Here is a 19,302-nt window from a genome sequence, read left to right as displayed (position 1 = left end):
GAACAAAAGCGTATCTGGAACAATACCATATCTGGAACAATACCGTATCTGGAACAATACCGTTTCTGGAACAATGCCGTATCTGGAACAATGCCGTATCTGGAATAATACTGAAACAAGGGCAATTTACAAATAAGCCACAGCATGAAGAGGAAACTTTAGACAAACCCTCAGTCTAAAATTTAGTCTAAAGTGTCTGCTCCAAAGTGTAATTTGTTTGTGTAGTGTCAGCCTGTACCTCCCACTCATTGTCTGAAACATCTCGCTAACTTCTCGCTCACTTATAATATCGTTCTAAAAAAATATAACTGTAAATTGTACTGCTTTTATTATAATCAAAGAAGAACTGAACACAATCTCTCAAGGGAGTTGCCTGGATGCCAGTGAGAGGTTCTTGATTCAAGGAACTGGACTCGTCCTTTTTCTTGGATCAGTCCTGAATGCCTTCCATTCCCCAAGCGCTATGACCTACCGGTTTACCGCCAGGGACGTAGCCAACCGACCTGGGTCCTGGAACAAGCCACCCTTAAGAAAGTTTATGCAGGTATACACAAATACAGTTACACAGATTATCATACATAGCATCATATGTGTATAGAACCTGGGATAACCCCCCAAAAAAGTCGGACAAAGTGACTTATTTCCATTGGGGTGTTTTACTCTCGATGGACACCATTTACCCCTCCTCCCTCTACCGAAAATAAAAATGGTCAGTGTGAAGACAAAGTAATTAAAGACAACAACAAAGTCATTAAAATTTACCTTTTTTTTATTGAACCGAAATAAAATTTAACAAATTTTGAAATTCATCTTGCCGATCACATTACCGAACTAATAACAATTTTAGACTCAGGAATTTTAAAAAATGTAAACATGATGCTGGTGGTTCCAACACGTTTCCTCCCTTATAATGCTGGTGGTTCCAATACGTTTCCTCCCTTATAATGCTGGTGGTTCCAACACGTTTCATCCCTTATAATGCTGGTGGTTCCAGCACGTTTCATCCCTTATAATGCTGGTGGTTCCAACACGTTTCCTCCCTTATAATGCTGGTGGTTCCAACACGTTTCATCCCTTATAATGCTGGTGGTTCCAGCACGTTTCCTCCCTTATAATGCTGGTGGTTCCAAAACGTTTCCTCCCTTATAATGCTGGTGGTTCCAATACGTTTCCTCCCTTATAATGCTGGTGGTTCCAATACGTTTCCTCCCTTATAATGCTGGTGGTTCCAGCACGTTTCCTCCCTTATAATGCTGGTGGTCCCAACACGTTTCCTCCCTTATAATGCTGGTGGTTCCAATACGTTTCCTCCCTTATAATGCTGGTGGTTCCAATACGTTTCCTCCCTTATAATGCTGGTGGTTCCCAGGGACGTACCCAGACCGACTCAGGTCCTGTGACCGGGTACATCACTCAATTGACTATAAACATAGAAATACGTAATACAACTATTACCTAACGAATCTTAACTAGTCATAAGTTTGCTTGTGATTCTCCAATATAGGAGCTCCAATAAAAACTATGTATTGTACCAAAATAAAGCCATTCACATTGCTAAATTTACGAACTGTAATGCAGTTACTTAGCCTCTATACCAATATGCTCCTTAATCTGTACCAATATACAGTTTTGAATTAATCTTTGTCTGCCCGAAATGCCTAGTCATGCTAGGTGTGCTAGTGGCCCTCTCTGTAATTAGTTTTTATATGTAAATCACATAATATCCTTTAATATGTAAACCCCACATTGTAATCTTTATAGAGAATAAACTTGATAATGATAATGATAATGATAATCGTCCTCTTGTCTCCCCTAGGACAGCACACCTTCCCACCCGGGACAAACAACTGGGGCAAAAACCACCAGAACAAAGCATCCTTATGCCAACGTCCTCTTCCCTTGGACAAAACTCCTCTCTGAAGCTAAAACTCCCTGGAATAACCCTCAGGACAAAAGAGACAAGGTCGAAACCTTAGGACAAAACCCCTATGACAAGACCCAGGACAATATTCCTTCAAAACAATTGCAAAATTGGACAAAAAATCTTCATTGATGTTTGGTTAGATTGAGTCAGATTCTGTTAGGTTGATTTATGGATGAGTTAGGTTGCATTTGATTAGCTTGGGTTAAATTAGGTTTGGTTAACATAAGGGCTTTTTCTAAGGGTCTAGGACAAAAAAGTATTTTAGAATGGATGCAGGAAAATACTGATTTCGGAATATTGTGGACGAGTGGAATAATCAGACCAGGTAGAGTCACTGACGATAAGAGATCAGGTGAAATGAGCTGGGTTTGAGAGGGACTTGGATAGCATGGGCCAGTAAACCTGTTGCAGAGCTTCTCCAATTTATGTTCTAATGGAGGAAAATGACATAAAATACTGACACGATGGAACCAGACACACAAATGCAATGTAATGAGATCTTATATTGACAAGTTTCACCCACGCAGGTTGTTTTTCTTAGTCAGAGCCTGAAAAATCACATTATGTAAGCGAAATGTGAATAAAGGATCTTGTTACACTTCATTTATATCTTTGTTTCCCCTTTTTTTATGGTTGTCAAAATGCGGACTATTTTTAACAAACTTTTATTGTATACCGTTTTCATAAAATTTATAATATTAGAAAATACCAGAAGGTCTACGTATTGATACCTGTGCCTGTGTCTGGCTTGTAAGAAGTGCAAATTAATATTCCTTAACTCAGAAGAGGAGGACACTGCTACCTTACTCAGTTTTAAGAGTATTTTGAGAAGGGTAATTATTAAGGGGGAATAGAAAAAGTTTAGGAACATTAATTATAATCATTGGTGCCTAGGATGAATATCTACATTCAAATATATTGAATCTTTCTTGAACACGTAACTTACACAAGTCTCATTGTATAAACTTAAATAAATCACTAGTCTGTACACGTATCAAATACTAATGCACCATCAGGCAAGTTAATTTAAATCAGTGCTTAAAAGTGATGACATGTATTACAATGTAGTAAGGTACACTCGACAATAAATAAGACTGACAAATCTAACAAGTCCCTAACTAATGTAACTGAACAAAATCAGAGAGAATAAAACAACTTTTAAGAATGGAACGACCAGATCTCGCACTAGCAATGGGCACTATAAAGCAGCTAAAAACAACACAGCAGCGGGTAAAGAAACAAAAACACGCACAAAAAATTGACCTAAGCAGGTGCAACAGTTTGTCTTCCAAAAACGTTACGAAACTCAAATTACTGAATCTGAGTTCATCTTCCAAATCCTGACTACAACAACGTGCAGTTACCAACCTAAGACAGAACTAGATTTAGACTCGGGACCTGAATCATATGGAGTGTCTCATGACAATACTAGAATAAGTAAAAAATCACTATGGGCTGTGGTTCGTACGTCGGACTGCGTGCGGCCAGCAGTAACAGCCTGGTTGATCAGGCCCTGTTCGACCGGGAGGCCTGGTCGTGGACCGGGCCGCGGGGGCGTTGATCCCCGGAATAACCTCTAGGTAGACTCCAGGTTGGAACATCTCCACAAAGGACAAGACTTATGTCTCTTATCACCTACGGGAACATTGCGAAAATAAGTCGAAGTCACAAAGCAGAGGGTGAGCAGGGAGAGTAGTCGTCCTACTTCACACATAGCTGGAAGACAAGAGATGTTACCTCTTGAAGCTGGGAAGAGACTAGCATCTGCATGCATGAAGTAAGGTACGCTTAGAGGCTTTACATATTTACCAGCATTCACCAGAATTAGCACAGCTGCAGCCCGACAGCCAATTATTTTGACGTTTCTGCCAGCAGCCAAATGTAAAAACGAGTACATCCTACATACTCAATAAGCCTAATATAATTATAACAGATAGTACTATGAAGCATGATATTTTTGTTAATTTAATTATTAATGAAAATAACCATGGCAAAATATTAAATAATACATGAAATAATAGTGTACATGAATATAGTTACATATATGTTTATTTTAACTGAAGGCATGGCAATGTTCTTGTGAATTTAATAATGGTATACAATATCAACCAGTAGATGAGTAAGACACGTGCAGAAGTCAGGCATCTTTATTACAAAACGTTTAGCCGACCCAATAGGTTTTTGGAGTCGAATACAGAAGTGACTAACAGCGAAACAGCAGCAGTGGATAGGTAAAGATGTGATCAGTCCATCAACCTTGAAGTAGTTTAAGGTAGTCAGTCCCTCATCTTGGAGAAGTGTTCATTTAAATTGATTTGAACATTGTGAAGCTGACTAACTAATAAACTCTCAGGTGAGGTGAGAGAAGTCCCAGTGTAATATCCCCAGATTATAACTTGACTGTAACTTACTATGATCAATTTCTCTAGTATTAAGTAGTCTGTAAGACATTAATTTAGTCTGCCCATAATGCCGTGGCATGATAGTGGTTCTTTGCACTGCAACTCATTATTGTAACTACAGAATCTCAATGTAAACTAGCAAAGAAATAAAATTGTATTGTATCTTCAGTCGTAAAACAGATTCATGGCTCAGGGGGCGTCTGAACGCTCGCCCCGCGCCAACGAGAAAATATTCGAAAAAAATACGCAAATTGAGTTAATCATATAGAAAAAAAATAGCTTAACTCTCTGGCAAGACACTGGTACAAGAATCATTGTTCTAAGACATTTCTAGAAGGAATTACAGTCATTTATAACACCTAGGGTGACGTCACCACCCGCGGCAGACCTGTTCACCTGTTGTCTGGAGTTTACCTGGAGAGAGTTCCGGGGGTCAACGCCCCCGCGGCCCGGTCTGTGACCAGGCCTCCTGGTGGATCAGAGCCTGATCAACTAGGCTGTTACTGCTGGCTGCACGCAAACCAACGTACGAGCCACAGCCCGGCTGATCAGGCACCGACTTTAGGTGCTTGTCCAGTGCCAGCTTGAAGACTGCCAGGGGTCTATTGGTAATCCCCCTTATGTATGCTGGGAGGCAGTTGAACAGTCTCGGGCCCCTGACACTTATTGTATGGTCTCTTAACGTGCTAGTGACACCCCTGCTTTTCACTGGGGGGATGGTGCATCGTCTGCCAAGTCTTTTGCTTTCGTAGTGAGTGATTTTCGTGTCATTTTCATTTTTTCCCGATTTATTTTGTGTATTTCTGGTATTATTCTTTCTAACATAATAATTGACGATTTGGAATCATAAGAGAGTGGGAGGAACTAATACAGAATATGAGAACCAATTAGGATCACATTTGCTTACGTCACCAGAAATTCCTGTCTCGGTATAGCCGGGGAATATGCTTCAACATAACGCTATTATCGCTACTACGGCTTATTTATCTATCACAATTGCTCTAATATGACATAACAAACAGTATGGTAAATACTCCAGATGCGTGCTCAAATTGTAATAAATAAATAAATAAATAAATAAATGAATGTGGCATATACCCCGAGCGGTCCCTCGGGAGTATGGTAGTACTCACCATTGGCAGGGGGGGGGGGGTAAATAATCCCCTTCTATCCCCTCCAGGGTACTTCCATTAGAGAAAACGGACAGGGCTAACTACGATATACACTCGTAATGCACTATAAAACTAGAAAAAATGCTATTTTCTCAAAAAAAAAAAAAAATCGGTTGTCCGACCGTTCCGCGGATTATCTCGGAAGTAAGTTATTCACATATATATTGACTTTCTGTCATTAATAATGATATGAATGCAATGAAATTCACAAACAACATAAAGGAAAGATTGTTTTACAAGCTGGTGATTTTCATTTTGAGATATAATTTGTTTCTGATTTGTGTGAGGGCAAAAGTCAAATATTTGGCTGAGTGTAGAAACCATACAAACTTTATTTTTTTTAAGAATGAAGACAGGATAAATTACAGTAAAGATAATCTGGATAAATACAGATTAGCATTGTTTTATGCGTACTGCCAAAACAGCTTCTCCAAGTCCCACTACGACAGTAGCTCGCCTATATATATGATTATTGGTAAATAATTTTTTTCTCAACTGTTTGTTGAGCTATCTTATTGAAACTTGGTCACAGGAAAATGGAAAGGTGCTTCTCTACGTACAAAAATAATGAAAGAAATTGAAAGAAAAATAAAGGTCAGGTGTTAGAGACAAGCCGCCCCTAACCCAGCAGCGGAGCGCTTGATGGCGGAGATGACGATAGCAGCAGACAGGCTAGACACAGAAGGCATCTGGCACACTCTGGATTTTTTTTTTTACAGAAATCAATTTTACAGAATGTTATCCTACCTCAGGTCGTTTCAAAGCCCAACCCTTTCTAAAGTATACTACCCACCCCCCAGGATGCGACCCACAACTTACTGCTAGGTGAACAGGGGCAGCAGGTGTAAGGAATCATACCTAACATTTTCACCTTTGCCGGGGATCGAACACTCAATATGTAAGCTGAGTGCACTGCCAGGCGAGCCACAGGACGCCTAAGTTTACTGTACAGTATTAATTGGAATGACCCATTTCAGAATCTTCTAAACTGTGTGGCACAGTTGTCGATGCCATCTATAAACTGCTTCACAAAGTCTTGGACTTGTCGTTGTTTGAAGATGTATGGAACAGCAGAGCTATACTGACAATTCCGTTGCAGTGTCGAGGGTGCATTTCATTGACGATCATGGTGCTCCTGTTTGTACGTGAAGTGCAGAATTGCATATTTTTCCAGATGAGTCCAAGGCAGTGGTTGTCTACTTCGATTTCTTGTTTTGGAGTACTTCTTGGTCTTCTGGGGACGGAGGTAATGTGAGGGACAGTGTGCATGGCTACGTCAGAGATAAGTACACTGGAGGTGGTGGTGGGCGTCGCTTCATCTGGGATGTGGGCACTGGAGAAATCAAAGTTGACAATCTTAAGTGTTTGAAAAGAGTTGGCTTCAGGGCGTTTCATATCAGGAAGGCTGTTGAGTTTGGAGATCGAGTTGGCAGCATCATTGAAGATACCAGGGCTTGAGTCGTTCCAAAGGTGGGCATAGACTAAGCAGGTGAGGATTTTTATTATTTTTCTTTGCGCATTCCGTCTTGAAAGTTTGATGATAAGTCCATGGGTGTCGGTCTAGAGGCGAGTGATGATAGTACTGGTGAATGTCTTGAAGGAACGAAGTTTGTTTTGTTCTTCAAACTTCGTGCTGAAGATTTCTTTCCTGAGAAGGCACTTGGCTGCAAGAGTGTGACAGTCACTCTCGCAGTTGAGACATTTCGGCTGGGTGGCTGATATCCCCAGTGTCTTTCGTTGCCGTAGTGAGAATAGCACTTCTTTTTCTTCAGTGGACAGTCCTTAGCAAGCTGTATATAAGAGTAGCAGTTCCAGCACGGGGTGATATGTTTGTCGCACTCCAGTTCGATGTTCCTGGGGTTATTAACATAGTAATACGAGAGTCGGAGACCATCGCTGAGTGCTGGGGTGGCCATGGTCTCTCAGTAAAGCTGACCAGGGAGGCGGTGGAAATTTTCTTGATTTTGTCAACAGTGACGCAATCATTTTGAGCTTCGACGAGTTGTTTCGGCTCGCTTGTGACACTGGTCGCGATTTAGTCTCTTGATAAACACAGATAATCAAATATTTCAGTGTTCAGAGCCCTCAGTACAGACACACTTCTAGGTGCATATACGTATATACACCTCTCGGTGTATGTAAGCACAAACAGCCCTCAGTGTATTTAAATATATGCAACTGGGTATATCTTACAATGAAAGTTGTACAAATGAGGTTGCAGGGGAAGTTTCTAATAAATGTGAATATAGACCGAGAATTGTATATATATATATATATATATATATATATATATATATATATATGTATATATATATGTATATATATATGTATATATATATATATATGTATATATATGCCTTATAGGGGGATAAGTCTGTTGAGTGTACCTGGTAAAGTGTATGGTAGAGTTATAATTGAAAGAATTAAGAGTAAGACGGAGAATAGGATAGCAGATGAACAAGGAGGCTTTAGGAAAGGTAGGGGGTGTGTGGACCAGGTGTTTACAGTGAAACATATAAGTGAACAGTATTTAGATAAGGCTAAAGAGGTCTTTGTGGCATTTATGGATTTGGAAAAGGCGTATGACAGGGTGGATAGGGGGGCAATGTGGCAGATGTTGCAAGTGTATGGTGTAGGAGGTAGGTTACTGAAAGCAGTGAAGAGTTTTTACGAGGATAGTGAGGCTCAAGTTAGAGTATGTAGGAAAGAGGGAAATTTTTTCCCAGTAAAAGTAGGCCTTAGACAAGGATGTGTGATGTCACCGTGGTTGTTTAATATATTTATAGATGGGGTTGTAAGAGAAGTAAATGCGAGGGTCTTGGCAAGAGGCGTGGAGTTAAAAGATAAAGAATCACACACAAAGTGGGAGTTGTCACAGCTGCTCTTTGCTGATGACACTGTGCTCTTGGGAGATTCTGAAGAGAAGTTGCAGAGATTGGTGGATGAATTTGGTAGGGTGTGCAAAAGAAGAAAATTAAAGGTGAATACAGGAAAGAGTAAGGTTATGAGGATAACAAAAAGATTAGGTGATGAAAGATTGAATATCAGATTGGAGGGAGAGAGTATGGAGGAGGTGAACGTATTCAGATATTTGGGAGTGGACGTGTCAGCGGATGGGTCTATGAAAGATGAGGTGAATCATAGAATTGATGAGGGAAAAAGAGTGAGTGGTGCACTTAGGAGTCTGTGGAGACAAAGAACTTTGTCCTTGGAGGCAAAGAGGGGAATGTATGAGAGTATAGTTTTACCAACGCTCTTATATGGGTGTGAAGCGTGGGTGATGAATGTTGCAGCGAGGAGAAGGCTGGAGGCAGTGGAGATGTCATGTCTGAGGGCAATGTGTGGTGTGAATATAATGCAGAGAATTCGTAGTTTGGAAGTTAGGAGGAGGTGCGGGATTACCAAAACTGTTGTCCAGAGGGCTGAGGAAGGGTTGTTGAGGTGGTTCGGACATGTAGAGAGAATGGAGCGAAACAGAATGACTTCAAGAGTGTATCAGTCTGTAGTGGAAGGAAGGCGGGGTAGGGGTCGGCCTAGGAAGGGTTGGAGGGAGGGGGTAAAGGAGGTTTTGTGTGCGAGGGGCTTGGACTTCCAGCAGGCATGCGTGAGCGTGTTTGATAGGAGTGAATGGAGACAAATGGTTTTTAATACTTGACGTGCTGTTGGAGTGTGAGCAAAGTAACATTTATGAAGGGATTCAGGGAAACCGGCAGGCCGGACTTGAGTCCTGGAGATGGGAAGTACAGTGCCTGCACTCTGAAGGAGGGGTGTTAATGTTGCAGTTTAAAAACTGTAGTGTAAAGCACCCTTCTGGCAAGACAGTGATGGAGTGAATGATGGTGAAAGTTTTTCTTTTTCGGGCCACCCTGCCTTGGTGGGAATCGGCCGGTGAGATAATAAAAATAATAATATATATATATATATATATATATATATATATATATATATATATATATATATATATATATATATATATATATATATATATACACACCGAGAGTTGCATGCATGCACATATACATCGAGATCTGTGCATATCTCAGTATATACACCGATATGTGTATATCTCAGTGTATATAGGCTGAGAGTTATATAACTCAGTATTCACCAAGCGTTTAATTTAATCCTTCGTTCATCTCGACGCTGTTTTAATATTTTCTTCTAGTTTTTCGGAACAATGTATTATATAAAACGAAGATAAAGTAAATGTTATTTGTAACAAGTGTAACAAAAAGTGTTAATGTTAGTACTCACCTTATTGTGGTTACAAGGGTGGAGTCACAGCTCTTGGCCCCACCTTTTCCCTGGTCGTTACTAGGTCACTCTCCCTGCTCCATGAGCTTTATCATACCTCTTCTTAAAGCTATGTGCGTGTGTACTCACCTACATATTGTTGCAGGGGTCGATTCACAGCTCCTGGCTGCGCGTACGTGTATGTAAAGGTCATTACCAATAGTCTGACTGGTCAGATACTGAGCCGTGATAACTTGACGGAAGAACTAATCTCCAACACTCCTTGCGCTGGGGAAAAAAAAAAAGCGATTCATGAAATACAGGCAGGTAGTGCATGTGTGTGTGTGTGTCGTACGCCTGGCAAAAGGTGTGTGTGAATCGTACGTGTGGCATGTTTGGTGTGCACACTGGGGCAGTAGGAACTTTTTCCCAAGGGTAAGCAGTAGGAGGAGGTTATTCTGCCAGGTTACTCTCATGCGTCAACTAGCAGCACCTAGCTGGGAATTACCACGCCGGCTTAACAACCTTAAAAACCCTCTAGTTCGGTGTGACTTACATCAAGACTGTACTTAGAAAAAGAGAGTGAATGGGAAATTCAATAAAGTATGCAACTGTTTGACTGTTAAGAGCCATGTAAGCCGAAGAGTCATGGAAAAGTGACTCTTTGTGATAATGATGCAACTTGGGACTGGTGGTGAAGTAGACATACTGTAGTGAGCAGCAGAGGTGGTAGTGGTGGTGGTGCCGTGGGGCTTCCCTCCATACACAACCTGCCGAGTACAGTAAGTAATACGCTGCTCTAGTGACATCCAGTTATAATTTGTGTCCAGATTGATCTTTACGAGATTTGAATTTTGTGTGGAGAAGGGTATATATACCGAGTGTGTATGTGAGATATATACACATGGTGTATATATATGCATGTACAGCTCTCGCTGCATATAAAAACAGTCTTAGGATTATGTATATACCGAGTATACTTTAAACCCAAATTCAGGGATTAAAGTATTCTTTGGTGGTTTATAGGTGATATGCAGTTTTATTATGAGGGAGCGCTAAACCCGTAGAAGCGATACAACGCCTGGAGACTAAGGTAATCAATGTTTAACCTAATGATTGTAAGGGTAACTCCAAATCCGTGCATGAAGAGCCCTTCAAAAGCGTCAGGTACCTCACTAGGATGGCTACCTAGTGAACATGCAGCCTTAATGACCCACGTGGAGTTCATAATCTTTAAGGTAAGTAAGTTTATTCAGGTATACACAAATAAATTATCGTACATAGCAGCATGTGTGTAGAGAACCTAGGATAACCCCAAAAAAAGTCGAAGTGACTTTTTTTGGGGTTATCCTAGGGGTCCTTGTAATACCTTATTATACTATAAAGGAGATACACAAGGATTAAGGTAAAATGAGTTATTTATATATACACGTGTTAGCTATAAAAAAATAAAAAAAAACATCCTTCTCCTTTTCTGTCGCTACATTCTAATATTAGGTACCTTTTGGCTCTCTTCTTGAACTGGTTCATGCTATGACTGGCTTCGACATGCGCAGGCAGTCTGTTCCACTACTGTATTTCTGTACAATAAAAGGTGTTTAAAACCTGGCCACTGACTGTGGGTACTACAAAGTTGTGCTCTCTCCCCCTGGTACTATGATCACTTGGGTTCCCATCCTTGATAATAAATCAACGTAATGTGTGTATTTATTTGTGTTGTTATTTTTATAGTGCTGACTTAAATTTCTGGGCCGAAGTGTTCATTGTCGAGTCTGTACTTCCTCCCACGGTAGTCATACACCCAAGTATTAAAAAACAAAATAAAGTACTGTTGTGATAAGTTATAAAATATATGTGAACTATTGTAAACCTTTGTTGATTGTGATCTTGTTTAAATTAAATTATTAAGCTGTTGTTACCGAAAATGTGCAGGTGTGTCCCTACACCAAGCAATGGACGGAAGTCACCTTGATTTTGGATTATCTTAAGTAATTTGCACGTTACTATATAAGACAATATTTGTTATCTTAAGTAATCTATGCATGTTACCATGTAAGACAATATTTATCCTAGGTAATTTACACTTACGTTACAAAACAAGACAATTATAATCATATAAAACTGTAATGTACATAGTTACTCTGTACACTTGCGTTTGTTGTGTATATTCCATTTTACCAATTAAAGTGACCGTGATAATATATCTTAATTATCAAAGTGCTTTAAACAGATCTAAATTAACAGAGATAATTTACGTAGGTTTGATTAAAAATAAAAAATTAATATAGATTAAGGACGTTACTCTTAATACGGTTAATAATTTACATTTCTATCGGACTTAAAATTGATAACGCAGATAAAGTGATCACTTTCTCTAGTGAAAATCTGTAGTACACAGTTCTTAACACTTGCCTCTTAATTTTGAAACCTAAACATTACGTATTTTAACCTTATTGTTTTAGTTTGGAACTTTATATTTTCATAGCCCAGTTTATATCGTCGTTATTGAGTACCTCGTAACTTACTGATAGCACATTCGTCTCACAACCGAAGGATCCAGGTTGAATTTTAGGAGGGGTGAGACGCATGGCGAAGTTTTCTAACACCTGCCCCTGCTCACTAGTAGTAAATACCTGGGTGAAATGGTATGTGAATACCTACTGTTTGAATAAAACAAAACATGTCATAAAAAAAACTTGTATTTGACAACCGTAAGCACAGTTAAGAGGACGCTGGTCCAAAATTGTTAATCCATTACCAGCAGAAATCAAAAATAATCCCAGAACGAAGTTAGAACTTTTCACAAGGAAACTGGACATGTCTCGCGTAATTACCTGAACAGCCGCGTTGTGATGGCTATGTGGGTCTGCCGGCCACTAGCACGAACAACCTGGAAGTCAAGGCGGCGAACAGAGAAATCTGATCCCAGTCCGGGCTGCGACAGGAAAAGAACCTTCGTAATCACTCACACTATGTCACAGGTAATGTTCCATATAGTTTACAAGCAACAAACTGTTGTCATGTTAAATTTAACAAACTGCACTAGTAGTGTCTCGTTCCGTCCCAATAAATAAGTACCCGGGTGTTAGCTGACTTGTTTGGGAATTGATAATGTTTGGGAATTGATAACGATGTTACAGCTTTTAATAAAATCACAAAATTCATACGGTTCTATTGCCTCGTTAATTGTATAACTCGACTCGTTTCTCTGTTATCCTCATACCCATTTCCACCTTGTACCTTTCCCTCATTCCCATTCTTAATCCATCTTCAAATCCTATCCTCAGTCTCATTAAGTATCTTTCTCTGTCTTAAAAATTTAATTTTCCTCTTCCCTATCTCTCGTGTAATGTCCCTCCTCCTTTCTTTAATTTCTATATATATATATATATATATATATATATATATATATATATATATATATATATATATATATATATATATATATATATATATATATATATATATATATATATATATATATATATATATATATATATATATATATATATATATATATATATATATATATATATATATATATATATATATATATATATATATATATATATTCGCTTCACCTTGGTACATCTTTCACTACCCTTTTTCCAGTATTTACTCATGAATAAATGTATGTATGTATGTGTGTGTGTCCACCCCAGTGTTAACAAGCTATACTGAGTTATTAACGTTTCCAGGTTAATAGTATGAATCAGTCATTCCTCCACGTGAACACCTCTTGTGCCTTTCATTGAACATGTTTCATAATTCAAACGTTGCTCCTTATATATTAAAGTGACCAGAATATATAGCATATTATTACTAAACACACCGACGGTCTCCCACCGAGGTAGGGTGACCCGAAAAAAGAAGAAACACACTCACTATCACTGTCTTGCCAGAGGTGCACTGATCCAACAGTTCAGGTTGCGGATGCGGATATTGCAGGAGTGTCATAAAACACCAGGTTTTGTTTTTTTACTATATGACAAATACTTTTATTACATAATACTTTTATTACATAATCAATTAGAAGGTTTTTCTTAAAGAATATCAGTTTCTCTGCATTCTCTGCCAGGTATGTACTTTTCACCTCCAGGACTCGAGTCCACCAAGCCGGTTTCCCAGAATCTCTTCATAAATGTTACCTTATTCACACTCGAACAACGTTATAAATGTCACTTGTCTCCATCCCTTGCTGCAACATTCACAACCCATGCTTCACACCCATATAAGAATGTTGGTACCACTATACTCTCGTACATTTTCCTTTTTGCCTTCATAGATAATGTTCTTTGTCTACACAAATGCCTAATGCACCACCCATCTTTTCCGCCCTAGTCAATTCTATGGTTCGGCTCGTCTTTCAAAGACCCGTCCGCCGACAAGTCCACCTCCAAATATCTGAACGCATTCACTTCCCCTATACTCACTGCTTACAATCTGATATCCAGTCTTTCATTACCTAATTTTTTTGCTACCCTCGTCACCTTGCTTTTCCCTGTATTCACTCTTAATTTCTTCTTTTTATATATCTTCCCAAATTTGTTTACCAGCCTTTGGAACCTCTTCAGAATCCCCCAGAAGCACAGTGTCATCGGCAAAAAGTAACGTGACAGCTCCCACTTTGTATTAAATTCTATATAGTATCTTAATCCCACACCTATTCCCAACGCCCTAGTATTCTCTTCTTTTACAGCCCCATCTATAAATGTTAAACGACTATGGTGATATCATGCATACTTACCTAAGGCCTACTTTTATTGGGAAATAGTCTCCCTCTCTCTGAGCCTCATTATCCTCAAACTCTTATCAGCTTACGTAACCTACCACTTATTCTATGCACTTGCAACTTCTGCCACATTGTTCCCCTATCCACCCTATCATATACTTTTTCTAAATCCATAAATGCAACGAAAACTTCCTTACCTTTATCTAAATATTGTTTACATATATGGTTCCATGTAACAAACACTTGGTCTACACATCCTTTACTCTTCCTAAAACCTTGTTCATCTGCGATCCTGCTCTCCGTCTTATTCTTAACTTTTTCAGTAATAACTACACATACACTTTACCAGGTACACTCAACAGGCTTAATTCCCTATAATTCTTACGCTCTTTTGTCTTCATTTATACAAAGGAACTATGCACTCTCTCTGCCAGTCCCTAGGTGCCTTCCCCTCTATCATACAATTATTGAACAAAACCACCAATCACTCCAAAACTGTATCTCCGCCTGCTTTTAGCATTTTGTTCTTGATCCCATCAGTCCCAGCTGCTTTACCCCTTTCATTTTATCCATTACCTCGTGCACCTCCCCTATACATCTGGCTCCTCACTCATAAAGGATGTTGTACTTCCCTGGTCATTGTATGAAATCACTGCCTCCTTTTTTTCAACAACATTTAACAGCTTAAAACATTCCCTGGCCACAGGTTGCGTAGGTTGAAGAATCCTCGAAACCGCTCATAGATATGGCGGTCTTATTAGGTCTTAAAGAATAAAACTATAAATATGACGTATTGTTCATTGTGCTAATGTTTAGTTTATAAACAAGAACCTACCATAAGAGGCGAGTTAGTAGTTTTCTCTTGTAGTCCAAAGCTACGACTAATCTCAAGCTGGTTTCCAGACAATCCTCGTCTCATCCTCGTTAGCGTCTTGTCGACAAGTTATCTATGAGAGTTGCAGTGCTGAAAGTGACTTTTTTTTTTTTTGTCAAAGTTCGCTCTCTTAAATAAAAATGTGGAAAATTACTTCAACAGGCTTGATGTTATTTTCACTATTATGTAGGATAAATATTGTAATTGAGAAACTCGGTATCAGTAACATTAGTGGCGGTTTTTCGCAGCATAAAACTTTTTGCGCAGTCATACCATAGTCCATCTTCCTAAGCAAACTTCTATTTTTTTTTTTTCAATTTTGGCTGTGTCCTGGGTAAACCGACGGTAACACTGAAATGTTAACGTGAGTACTTAACAAATGTATTTTGCCATCAGCTCGGTGGCGTCACGTCTTCCTGTGAAGTTAAGATTTTAACGCTTTCCTTGATCCATTTTCCACCTTAAATCCAACCAAATAATGCGCTGTATGACCCCTACAGACAGCGCTTGGATGCACGTGCACAATGCAATAATTTCTTCATGCCTTAACACCCCTACTGTATGACCCCTACGGCTTTACAGCGCTTGGATGCACTTTTAACTAACGTTAACCAGAATTACATGTATGACATTTTACAAGACTGGAAAAGGAGAAAAAAGAATTCACTCATCAGTATCATGTAGGATGGTTCCTGTGTCATACTCCATGTAGGATGGTTCCTGTGTCATACTCCATGTAGGATGGTTCCTGTGTCATACTCCATGTAGGATGGTTCCTGTGTCATACTCCATGTAGGATGGTTCCTGTGTCATACTCCATCATGTAGGATGGTTCCTGTGTCATACTCCATCATGTAGGATGGTTCCTGTGTCATACTCCATCATGTAGGATGGTTTCTGTGTCATACTCCATCATGTAGGATGGTTTGTGTCATACTCCATCATGTAGGATGGTTCCTGTGTCATACTCCATGTAGGATGGTTCCTGTGTCATACTCCATCATGTAGGATGGTTCCTGTGTCATACTTCATCATGTAGGATGGTTCCTGTGTCATACTCCATCATGTAGGATGGTTTTCCTGTCATACTGTCTTGCGCAATATAATTTTCGTGCCATACTCCACGCAGGGTAATTTCTTCCGGTCATTATTTTATGCAAGATGTTTTTTTTCAGGTCATTTTATCACGCAGCGTTGGTTTACAGGTCATTTCATCTTACATGGTGGTTTTTCAGTCATTCCATCATGCAAAATGTTTTTTTCCCGATTATTCCATTATGCAGGATGGTTTTTCCGGTCATTCCATCATGCACATCATGTGGGGTGTTTTTCTAGTCATTCAGTCATTCACGGTGTTTTTTTCTGGTCATTCCTTCATGCATGGTGGTTTCTTTCGGTCGTTCCATCATGCAATGTGGCTTTCTTCCGGTCATTCCTTGCACGGTGTTTTTTTCCGGTCCATCACGCAGTGTTTTTTCCCCCGGTCATTCCATCATGCACAGCGGTTTTGTTTTCCTAGTTTACACCAGAAGAGCTTAAACCTCCTGATTACTTTTGTTTCCAAACTAACGTAAGCTAACTTTTCCCGACGCTACCTTGGAGATTCCTCACAATCCTCAGGTGGAAAAAAACTTTTATTAATGCTCTTAAACCTGTATCTACAATTTAAACCAGAGAAATTACATAGTCCGTACCTGTAAGTGAAATATAAGATAGATAAAACTTTAAGAACTTTTAACTTTGATATAAAGTTTTACGAAGTGTTTTAATACATTTTTTATTAAAATTAAAGGTGTACTTCAGTTAGGATGCATTATAGATGGCTATAACGTCTTTGACCCTGTCTGACATTTAGGATATATTTTATGGTGAATGTCACAGGAGGCCTGGTCAAGGACTGGACCGCAGGGGAGTTGACTCCCGGAATACCCTCCAGGTAGATAATGTCTCCTTACTCGCGTCTAGTCCAGTGATGATCCGTTCTAGGGACGCCTTTGTCACATACGGACTAGGTACAAGATGCAGCTGCTGGCTTATTGTTATCTAAATCAGATAATTGAAGTTCTCAATCTGTCTGGGTTGTCGCTCAGAGAATCTTGGTTGCCGGCCAACCTATCCCGGTTCTCTGACATCAAGGAATCTACACACAACGTAACGTAGGAAAGCTTGTTCAAGCAACCATAATAAGGAGGCACGCTGAGGAAACACTAATTAGATTTAGCAGGTAATAACAGTCATTCCACAGACTTATGCATAAAAGTTTTGCAAGTCTCCAACAATGGCTCGCTGCCTCGTTCAGTGAATCCCATTGTCTAATGTTTTTTCACCTTGAAGTGGGAGGAGGGGGGGTGTTTTCTGATGATGAAGTGCTCTTTATCCGAGGAATCAGAGCTTCCTTTTAGTTCTGCATGACTCATTCGAGTGTAGGGCTTTGTGAAAATAATAGAGCCATCCTTCCCTTTCTTGGATTAAAATTGACTACTACCAGTTTTGCCTGCGCTGTATGAGCCTGTGTTGACCAGCACGCTGAAGGACACCTTAGTCGCAGTAATTCACAAGTGACCCACAAATTTTCTTAATCTGGCCAAGGGCTCCCAATTAAAAGAATTAGAGCTTCTGTCCCCATCCTCGGATCAAACCTGATTACCTTCTATTACCCATGCTTTGTATAACTTACGATTACGGAGCTTCGTCAAAATAATAATAAAAATAATAATAATTACAAATTGTATATTAAATTAAGACAACGTTACTGATCCGATATGTTAATGGGACCATTTCTTTGTTGACGTGCAGGCCACTAGCACCAACAGCTTGATTAACCAAGCGATCAAGAGGCAAGTCTAGCCTCAGGCTAGAATGAACCCGGAAACCTGTTACAGGTGTGTGACAGGTATGTGCCTTGTGACTGTGACTGGAGAGCTCACGTCGTGTTTCAGGAGGGTGCCTCTTTAAGAGGCACGTAAGTTCCCCCGTCTTCTAATAACATGAGTTATACCATGAATTAAAGAAAGATCCTGGACTTCACCTTACGAAACAAACAAAGCAAATGTGATAGTAATTATGGACAAGGTAGATTATAGCGGGAAAATGAACATGTTATTAGAAGACAGAGGAAATTACGTGCCCCTTCAAGCTGGTACAAGAGTCGGTCTGGTGAGGGCGGCGCGTCTGCTGCAGCATATCTAACTTTAAATTGATCAAGATGCAGCTATGGCGGTCTTATACGGGAAGTTAAAGGTGTGCTTAGGGAAAGTTTGTAGCTGTATACGGAAAGTTAAAGGTGTGCACAGAGACACTTCTAGATGTATAAAGGGAAAGTTGTAGGTGTGTATAGGGAAAGACAGGAACGGCAGTATCAGCAGCAGAAATAGTAATTATTACAGTAGAATCTAAAAGTTTTGAAAGAAATAAAGACGGGAAGTGGTTTCAATGTGGACAGATGTCAGATTCTAATCATGGGACCCTTCAAGGAAAGGGATGGGGTGCCTTGATGTTAGTTGAGGCTGTTGATCCGAGGAACTGAATCGGCCATCCTCTGATCAAACCTGATTACCTCCTATTTCCCATGGCCGTACAAGATCGCAGTCATCTAATCCTGGGAAAAATAATCGCGACGCTTAAAAAATAATGCAGAACATCATGCCAGATTTGAAAAGAATAAAAGAAGCCTGATTAACGGGAACCTGAAACCAATACAACAGTATCTTAAGTGCTTGCAATAAGGCTAATAGACTTTATTGAATTTATAATAAGTATTTGAAAGAAAAGTTAAAAGCTTATTATAAAACATCTATACACATCAGGCCTAGTCACAGACCGGGCCGCGGGGGCGTTGATCCTTGAAACCCTCTCCAGGTATACTCCGGGTATCATAGGAAAGCTGCCATTTGGATTATGTTGTGCAGTTCTGGTCTCCACAGTGGACATCATTTTATTGAAAATATTTCTCTTTTATCTGTTTA

General features: G+C 39.6%; 1 long non-coding RNA gene across 1 annotated transcript; it reads right to left on the bottom strand.

Annotated features, from left to right (window-relative positions):
- Positions 1–230: 230 nt before the first annotated feature.
- On the bottom strand, positions 231–12,926 carry LOC138851489 (uncharacterized). Its single transcript, XR_011391249.1, has 3 exons — positions 12,566–12,926; positions 9,882–10,019; positions 231–510 (listed from the first exon to the last, which is right to left on the bottom strand). It is a non-coding gene; the product is annotated as an uncharacterized lncRNA (long non-coding RNA).
- Between the last annotated feature and the right edge of the window lie 6,376 nt (positions 12,927–19,302).

Source organism: Cherax quadricarinatus, unplaced genomic scaffold (assembly GCF_038502225.1).
Source record: "Cherax quadricarinatus isolate ZL_2023a unplaced genomic scaffold, ASM3850222v1 Contig773, whole genome shotgun sequence".
Taxonomy (NCBI): Eukaryota; Metazoa; Arthropoda; class Malacostraca; order Decapoda; family Parastacidae; genus Cherax; species Cherax quadricarinatus.
Note: the sequence above shows the minus strand (reverse complement) of the source record. Positions and strands in the feature narration are given on the sequence as shown.